The sequence below is a fragment of the Pseudophryne corroboree genome, chromosome 6, assembly GCF_028390025.1.
Source record: "Pseudophryne corroboree isolate aPseCor3 chromosome 6, aPseCor3.hap2, whole genome shotgun sequence".
Taxonomy (NCBI): Eukaryota; Metazoa; Chordata; class Amphibia; order Anura; family Myobatrachidae; genus Pseudophryne; species Pseudophryne corroboree.
In genome coordinates, this window is record NC_086449.1 from 40,207,428 (window position 1) to 40,217,856 (window position 10,429).

Here is a 10,429-nt window from a genome sequence, read left to right on the forward strand (position 1 = left end):
TATGCACATCTTCACATTGCTCTTCACTTGCTCTGCAGACGGTGTACCGCAGAGCCTGCCACCATATGCTTTCCAGCTGTGCTGCCACTGCACCAGTAATCGCAGTAGGTGGGTGCCTCCTCCTGTCTAATGATAGCTTGCTCTTCTCTCATTAACCAGGGAGAGTCCATATCAAGAAGTCATTTAATGAGATCTCCCGCTGCTGCTACTTTAGGTATCAATCCACCCCCGCAAAAGATATGTGCTGCGCCAGCAGTGTCAGTCTCCTGCTTGTATCAGCGGCGATAGCCGTAGACCCCCACCCAGTTGTCATCGAGCTGTCCCCACTCAGAGGCTTAGCCATACCGCTGAGCTACTTGGAAGTTGGGAAAGTAGAAGGAACAATAAAATGGCATGTATGGTGTAAGGGAAAGAAGCATGGTGGATTCATCACGGGTTGCTGGAGAGGTGGAGTACACTGAAGGCATCATGAAATGTCTTTGTATTTTACCAGTGTTTTAAAATACATCTAATATGTATGGCCACCTAGTGTACATAAGGTTCCCGCTTGCCCAAACTGCAATTAAACACAAAAATATACTTAAGAAAAATAAACTTAAGAAAAGAGGATTTTGGTACTTACAGATAAATCCATTTCTCTGAATCCTCTAGGGGACACTGGAGCAACCATTACATTAGGGGTGTGAAGCTTGCAACCGGAGGTGTGGCACAATCTAAAATTAGCCTTGTGTGCACAGCCGGCTCCTCCCCCTTCACATCCCTCCTCCCTCAGTTTGGAAAATTTGACTGAGAGAATAGGACATGATACTATAGCACCTGGCGAGGAACCGAACCGTACAACATGTCAAACAGTATCCAAGAAACGGTTAACCGAAAAACGAATGCTGTTTGTACGAACTGTTTAAACAAGAACTTCGAACACAGCAGGCTGAGAGCACCGAGGCGGGCTTCCAGTGTACCCTAGAGGATTCAGAGAAATGGATTTATCGGTAAGTACCAAAATCCTCTTTTCTCTTTCATCCACTAGGGGACACTGGAGCAACCATTACATTAGGGGACGTCCCAAAGTTATCCCCAAGGGAGGGAGTGCTGTCGGTGGCCTGCAAAACTAAACGTCCGAACTTAGAGTCTCCGGACGCAAAGTTATCAAACCTGTAACATTTTGTGAACGTTTGGGCTAAAGACTACGTTGCCACTCTGCAAAGCTGAGTAGTGGAAACACCTCTGGCATCCGCCCATGAGGCCCCCACTGATCGGGTGGTAGAAGCACCCGCCTGAACCGAAACCTGTGTTACAGGAAATATAAGCTTGCCGAATGGCAAGTCAAATCCGTCTAGACAAAAGACTGCATAGGTGCATGCCAAAACTTCTTTGGCCCATCTAAAAACAAAACAAATGGTCCGACCTTTGGAAAAGTCGATGTAACCTACACGTATACCCCTAAAAGCTCGGACAACATGCAAAGACACGTCCCCATTTGCAAGACCCATCTGCAAGACCCTAGGAAGAGGGGACCATGCATGGCTGGTTTACGTGAACCCCCGAAACAAACTCTGGAAGGAAATCTGTTCCTGTACGGAATTCCGTCCTATCCGCCTGAAAAATTAAAAAAGGACGTCTACCCTATAGGGCTCCCAACTCATGAACCCGCCTGGCCGAAATCAAGGCAAGCAATAATGTGATCTCCCAAGAGAGATATTTCAGGTCTTTCTTGCAAACGGCTCAAAAGTTGGAGTTCTCAAAAACTCCAACTCCAAAATTAAGTCCTCCGGCGCAGTGGGAGGACGAAAAGGGGAACGTATGCTCAGAACCCCCAGTAAAAAGGTTTGACCTCTGGCAAGGATGCCGGATGGAGAAAGCCGAAAGTTGAACCTTCAGAACGCCCAGTATCAGTTCTACCTCTAGACCGGCCTGAAGGAAAATTAGAAGTCTGGATAAGTGGAAGTTCGTCGAATTCCACCCACGTACTTGACACCAGGCCATATATCTCTTCCAATCTATGTAGTAGTACCTAGCGACAAACATCGTAGAAATGGCCGTTCTTGGTATACCTCTGTCTCTTAAGATCCGGGTTTCAAGAGCCACGCCGTTAAACGCGACCTGTGCAGGACTGGTGATGAAACGGTCCCTGAGATAACAGGTCCTCCCTCCGAGGCCACCGCCAAGGATCTGCCCCTAGTAATCCTTGCAGTTCCGAGTACAACTCCTGCGGGATCAGTCTGGTGCGATCAGGATCGCCCACATTCGTTCTTTTTTCAACCCTTTCAGAAACCTGGGTATGAGTGGGAAAGGAGGAAAAATGTAAACCCTCCTGCAACACCAAGGAAGCGTTAATGCGTCCACTGCGTCTGCTGCTGGATCCCTTGTCCTGGACACCTATCTGGGCAGCTGTTTTTGTCCAGACGTCATTGGGTCCACTTGAGGTAGACCCCATCTCCATACCACAACGTCGAACATCCGTGTAGGCACCACTCTCCCGGATGCATGTCCTGGCGACATGAGAGAATCTGCTTTCCCAGTATTCATCCCCTGGAATGAACACTGCCGAGAGGATGATGCGTCGCCTTTCTGCCGACAGCAAGAACCTTGTGTCAGCCCTTGGCGCCTTCCTGCTCATTGTTCCTCCTTGACGGTTTAAGCAAGCCGTCGTCATGACATTGTCCGACCGTATCCTGACGTGTTGACCCATGACTAGGTCTTCGGCTAAGTACACCGCTCTCAGTTCGAGAATGTTTATGGGCAGGTTGCTCTCCAGTAACAAAAGGATTGATCTATCAAGTATGATAAATAGATCGGGCGCTCGTAGGTGCTGTTGCTCAAAAAGCTGCTGCTACAAGAATTGGGTTAGTCACCCCCAATATATAAATAACAAAGAAAAAAACAATTAGCAGCGCTGATAGGTAATATAGTATAAAATATAATAGGAGGATTAGCACCTACGAGCGCCCGATCTATTTATCATACTTGATAGATCAATCCTTTTGCTACTACACATAGTCTCGATTGGGCAGCATGGGCTGTTTCTCAAACTTTTCGGACAGACTCAATAGGCGACAGGGTTATCTCTCTAAATGGGAGACCCCTTTTACAAATAAAGCGGAAAGCCGTGATGATTTAAAGGAAGACTTCTTTAAATTAGAAGACCTTCTAAAATCAGAAGTAAGACATTGGTTGGACACGATCAATATGCAGAAATACATTGACAGAAAAATCATACCGAGGGGTCTTAGGTTGTCTAAACCCTCTATTTTTCATGATAATGTGGAGTACCAAAAACGATGGGACTCTACACTTGATCGGTGTTCATTAACCCTTATGGGAATTGTAATTGATTATAGGACAGAGAAACTAAAAATAATAGAATCAGAGATTGGAAACTTAAAGGAGAAACTTGAGCCACATAGTCAAAGCAGCGAATTTAAAGAGAGAGACATGGCAGTTACAGAGAGAGTAAATAAATTTGAGCAGACAATTTTAGAGACCAAGTGTAAAAAGTTCCAGAGAGATGTGGAAGACTATAGAACAGACAATGTAAGAACCTTTAAACAATTTAAAAACTCTAATTTTAGAGAACCACCTAACAACTATAATAAATCTGTCTCACAATATAGACCAGACAGAAGAGGTCGAGTAGATACTCCAAGATCCCAACAGAGGATGAGGAGATACTACAATAAAGATCCCCAAGAAAGATTTGAACATAGATCACCCACTAAGAAAGTAGATGTAGGAATTTCTCCCACACCTAAGAATAGTGATCTCGGAGCAAGGCCTAAATCACATCCTGACAGCTCCCTGACTACTAGCAGTTTTTTAGAGCAGCGAAAGAGAAGATTACAGGATCAGGACAGGGAGTGGCAAAAAGAAACAGGGAGAAAAAGAAGAAATATCAGTTTCGAGGAAGAAGAGGAGGAAAGAAGGAGGCCAGTAAGAAACTAAAAAGGAGTAAGAAGGCTACACATAAAAAGTGCATTTTTAATTTGTCTACAAAGAAACTGACAGATAATGAAATTCAAGTCCTTAATAAGGGACTTAAATTCTCCCCTTCAGCACCTCCTAATATGTTTACCCTTTTTGTAGAACTGAACCGCTTTGTTCGGACTTTATGCAGAAAAAAGTTTTTTGCTAAACAAAAATTATTGAAGAATGCTGATGAAGCCTTTCCCATTGTTCTTGATGGAGAAGATACTCTAGCTTTAGAGGCCCTTACAGACCTTTTAGAAGAAAATACTAGTGATGTCCCCTTAAAAACCCAACCATTATTTAATATTAATGGGAGAAAAGAACTGAGGATAAAATCTGAATTCTATCCAATTAAAACAAAGGGGTCAAGTATTGACAGCTTTTATAAAACGACCCTGGAAGATTTTAAAATTTTGTGTTCTAAAACCACCAATTCGCAGAAATCAGATAACCTCAACAAATGGGAGAGAAAAGCCCTGCATAGGCTAACGAAAGATAGCTCAATTATAATCAAGCAAGCTGATAAGGGGGGGGGGACTTGTCTTACAAGATAGATCTGACTACATTAAGGAGGCAAACAGGCAGTTAAAGGATGTCAAGTTTTATAAAATCCTTACAAAGGATCCTACCTCTGAATATCTCTCCGAGCTATACGGCCTTCTTGATGGGGCAGCTTGTAACAATCTGATCTCCAGGGAAGAATTTAGATTTCTATATAATTCACACCCAACAGTCCCCACCTATTATCACCTTCCTAAAATTCACAAGTCACTCATTGCACCCCCTGGTCGTCCCATAATTTCCGGTATAGGTTCCCTCACATCTAATCTTTCTCACTACGTAGATATTTTTTTACAGCCACGAGTTTCTATGCTCAAGTCACATATTAAGGACACAACTCACTTTTTGAACTTGATTAAAGATGTTAAATGGAAAGACACTTATGGTTTCCTCACTCTTGACGTTCAAAGTCTATACACCAATATCCCACACGATCTAGGTATTAAGGCAATAGCCAATAAACTCACCAACGATGGAGATCTTACTATTCCACATCAGCAGTTCATTTTGGACTCAATACTATTCATATTAACACACAATCACTTTTTGTTTTTGGATGAGCACTATCTTCAGGTGATGGGTACGGCCATGGGAACCAGGTTCGCGCCCAGCTACGCCAATCTCTACATGGGTGAGGTCGAGGACCTGCTCGTGTGGGGTGGCGGCTTCGGCGCGAGCCTGGTTCTCTATGGCCGATACATAGATGACTTGTTTATTATTTGGGATGGTGATGCGGATTCAGTTTTATCGTTTGTCACTCACTTAAATTCCAACTCGTATAATTTATCGTTCACTCACTCTTATCACCCTCACAAGACGAATTTTCTTGATATTTCCCTCGAGATCAGAGATAATCAAATATCGACTACTAATTTCATTAAAGATGTGGGTACTGACTCATATTTACATTTTAAGAGCAGTCATTATATACCCTGGAAAAAAAGCATCCCAAAGAGCCAACTATTACGACTCAGGAGGAACTGTTCAGATCTCACCTCCTTTGACAATCAAGCAAGATCCATGTCGGAGGCATTTCTTAACAGAGGTTATCCAGCTGAACTTATTAGAACATCCCTTGCAGAAGTTAGAAATAAAGACAGGAATGAATTATTAAAAATTAAAACTAAGGAAGAAATAAAAGGAGATAAAATAGATGAGGTAGCATTCATCTCTACTTTTAATAGGTCACATTCAGAAATTAAGAAGATTGTTTCCAAAAATTTTGGGATCCTTAAACATGATCCTCAATTATCCACTATATTAACCTCCGAACCAAGGTTCATTTTCCGCAAGAGTAAGTCCCTGAAAAATATACTGGCTCCTAGTCACCTTAAGAACATCAAAGAAAGTGGAGAAGAAGGTACTACTAAAGGGGACTGGCTAAAAAATTATCAACAACCTAGAACAAAGGGCTGTCACAAATGTGGGATGAATAGATGTATAACTTGTAACCACATATTAAATCGAACAAAGAAGATCTCTCCAAATAATACAGAAGAGACCTCATTTGAAATTAGCAGTTTTATTAACTGTAATACATCGTATGCCATATACATGTTAATATGTGGATGTGGGAAAAAATATATAGGTCGCACAACCAGACCCCTTAAAACTAGATTTCTAGAACATAGGAGGAATATCCTAAAAAGAATACAAACACATAGTGTCTCCAAACACTACGATATAGCTCACAATGGAGATCCAAAGTGTTTAAGAGTAGTAGGGCTCGAATCTGTACCTCATACCTCAAGAGGTGGTGATAGATTTATCAAATTATGTAAGCAGGAGGTATTTTGGATGTATCGGATGAATACGATCTTTCCAGACGGCCTCAATGAATCTGTAGAATTAAATGCTGTGATTTAATATGAAATAGTTATCTTATTAATAGATTATAAAATAATAGGTTGATTTGTCTCTAGCTTTCACTAACTAATGGATAATTATGTATGCAACATTTTTTAGAAACTGTAAATACAATTGAACCAATGTTTGACAGGGTTTTCTTTTTCAGACCTTCATGAGATCAATGTCAGTACATATTAATAGTCACCTCACGCTGAGGAATGCTTTCAAGAGCAATATAGTTAAGATCAGTATTTTGGCCCCAAAAGCGCCATAAGAATAGATAGTTTACACTACACCTATCAGCGGGGCATACAAGAAATAATTTGACACTTCCTCATAGTGACCGCGGCTTGCGTTTCATTTACCGGAAATGACGCACTATGACATACTACGCCGCACCCGGAAGTTCCGGCTACGTAACTCCGCTAGAACGGAGGAAAAACAGCCTCTCTTGTACCTATTGAAAGGCCGTGGTTTGCGGTCCATCAAGCGGAAATGATGTAACCGCAACCCGGAACTAATTACTAATACTAAAGTGTTTGCTCTCTCAACATATGTAACGCTATAATGACATCATTCTCAATCGAACCAAAACACAAAAGCGATTGCTGACTGTACTATGTTAAGTTAGATTTAAGAAGTACTCTGATTTGAATGTATATATGAAATAGAAATTGTATAACGAAGAATCTCTGACCCGGAAGCAATTCCAAGATAAGCTGAACTGATATTAAGGCTTGAATATAAAATCATTTTCTTTAAGATAAACATACGTTTTATAATAAATAATATTGAGTCTGTCCTAGGTTTTGATTTTGTTGCTATATTCGATTAGTTTTATATTGTTATTGGTAGAATAGGAAGGATTGGGTGCACAGCTGTTATTGATCTGATCATTAGACACAGTATATAAACCCTGTCTTTTCACCTACACAAACCACCTTTGAAAAAGCTGCAGGACCTGCAGCGAAACGCGTCAGGGACCAAGCCATTGGGGGCCATCACCTACTGGAAGCCTGCTGCCACGTGTATCCGGACCAGGACTGGACATTGTGCCTAACTGTAGGACTTTTTGAACAGTCCACCCATTTGAACTACCACCACTCCTTGGCAAATAAGGAGACACCGCGATGCAGTGAGGACCCATAATAACAACTTGAAGGGACTCTATTTCCTCCAGCGGCTAAAACTGTGGTAACTAATCATCAACCCTTAGACTGCGCCGTCAGTCCAGGGCTGTTCATTCATTTGTGCACTATCCAGTCTATATCTATTGGGAACGGACTACACAGAAAGCAGGCAGATTTATTGTGATCCCCCATTTTTAGCAAATATTTTTACTTATTATGTAATCTATTTTATATTGTTTTATTATTGTGTTAATGATCAAATTTGATTAAATTACTACATATCAGCACCCAATCCTCCTATTATATTTTATACTATATTACCTATCAGCGCTGCTAATTGTTTTTTTTTTTTGTTTTTTTCTTTGCTCTCCAGTAACGTCCATCTGCCCTGAAACTGATGTTTCTCTAAGACGACACCCAAACCTCTGAGCCTGTCGTCTGTTGTCAGGATCCTCTAATCCCAAAAGCAGAATCTCTTGCCAGCTGCGAGATTCCTATGTAACAACCACCAATTTAAGGAGGTTCGTATGCGCGGTGGAAACCGGATTCTTCGATATAGAAACCAGTGCGAACTTGCTCCCTAGGCAATGAGGTTTATCTGGAATTGTCGAAAATGAAGTCTGCCGTATTGGATAGCGTAGAACGGCCTCTTCCCGAGAAGTTGCACACAGAGGTGTAGAGAAAACGTTTGTGTCTCAGTACCTGAGCAACTAATCTTTGTAGGACCTGGACCTTATGCTCTGGTAAGAATACTCTCAATGGTACCGTGGCCAAGATGAAATCGAAGAATTGAATCCACGGAGTTGGCACGAGGTCGGATTACTGTAACATCACAATCCACTCATGTTGAATGAGAAAATGATGCAACGTCTGAACCTCTTTGATGAGCAGTTCCTGAGATATTGCTTTAATCCTTAGATCGTTTAGATAACGTATAATCATGACTGCCCTGATTTTCGTAAAGATTCTTGGGGCTGATAGACCGAACAGTAACACCCTGAATTGGGAGTGATCCGTCACCAGTGTGAACCCTAAGTAAGCCTGGTGTCCAGACTGGGATATGCAGATAATCCTTTATGTCCATGGATACCATGCACTGGCCTTGTTCTAAGCCTGCCATGACCGACTGGAATGATTCCATCCGGAATTCATAGACCCTTAGAAATTGGTTTAAAACCATTAAATTGAGTATCGGTCTGACCGTTCTGTCTGGCTTTCAGCATGACAAAAAGATCGGAATAGAAAACCCGTTCCTCTCTGAGAGACGGGAACTGGAGTATGACCCCTGACCGTAGCAAATCTGGAATTGCTGTCCGTAAAGCTTTTGCTTTCTGAAAGCCCGAGGCAGACCCGTTGTAAAAAAAAAACCAAAACAAAACTGGTAGTCAGGCCTCTGTTGAAAATCCAGTTTGTACCCCTGGGAGATAAGGTTGGTTATTCAAAGTTCAGGTGTGGTTTTGGCCTAGATGTCCCGAAAACCTTTCAGACGTGCGCTCACCCAGGGGGGCCCCCGGGTGAGTTGGTAGGTCGTCATGCCACGGTTTTGTCAGGTGTAGCCTGTTTTCTGTTTGCTGCCTATGAGCGGTCTCTACCTCTGACCCCGCTGGAAAGAACAGCGATCTCAATTTATTAAACGCTGGTCCCGAATAACCACTCTCAACCTATGGAATGGTTCTTGTATAAGGAGTAGGCAGAAATGTGGACATTGTAGCATGTGAAATGCACTTGTCCAACTGTGGACCGAAAGGTATCTCACCCCCAAAAGGGGATGGATTCTACCGCCTTCTTGGCATCAGAGGCTCCTTGTGCTAATATCCTTAGAGGCTTGAGCAAGTATGAAGCGGATTCCCGAATGTCATCCGCCAGTTGGGAATCTCTTCCAAGCTGTGTTCCAGACCATGCTCCCATAGCCTTGTTTACCCAAACATAGACGATTGTAGTTCTCTGTGTTGCACTCCTTGTTATAAAAATCGACTTTAAAGCTGTGTCAACCTTATGATCTGAAGCATCCTTTAAAGTCGTTACCTTAGGAATTGGTAAGATTGTATTCTTTGACACCTTCCTAGGTAAACATCCACTACTGATGGAGTCTCCCACTTATTCATTACACCCTTAGGTAAGGCGTAAGTACTTAAACTGCTTCGGAAATTGTAGACATTTATCAGGGTTCGTCCTTAAACCTCCTCCATTTGAGATAGAAGAGGTTTAGGAATGGGAAATCCTACTGAAAGCGGTGTTCGAGAGTCGAATCACTCGAAATCCTCTGGATCCGTAACGTCTTCTACCTGAAAGTTTAGGATCTCTTTCACTGCGTCAATTAAGGGATCCAAACCAGAGATTTCAGTGTCCTCTTTCGGAAAATCTGCGTCCAGGTGAGATTTAATTAACTCACCCTCTGTATTAATGAGAAGACCCTCCTCCTCTTTCCGCATAATAGGAAGAGGTCTTTTAACTGCCTTGGGCATTTTTTTTTTGTGTGCGGGCGGTGTCATTTTGATGAGAAATTCTTCCATCTTTTTTGAGAATCCCGCAGCCCATCCGATTGCTGCTTGCGTGATTCTGTCATCACCTTGGAGAATCTATCTGCAAGGTTGTCTTCTCATGACCCAGACGGAGCACTGCTCCCAGGTGGAGCATCCATGTTTAAGCAGGAATCGCACACCCCGGAGCTGCCAACCCGTCTTTGGCGTGTTGACTAAACCCCGTACCAGACTGTGTCGCAGCGCTTTCACCCTTTAAACTAGGAAGAGAAAGACTGTGATAGAAGACGGAAGCAAGGGTATTGGATTGTCCGGCTGGTAACTTTTGCTTCTCTAAAATGGAAGAGAACAAAAAAGAAACAAACAATAAATAAATAAATAAATACATTTTTAAACCAGCCGACTTGCAACCCTCACACACCCAACTGTAGGTCAGTTACGATGGTA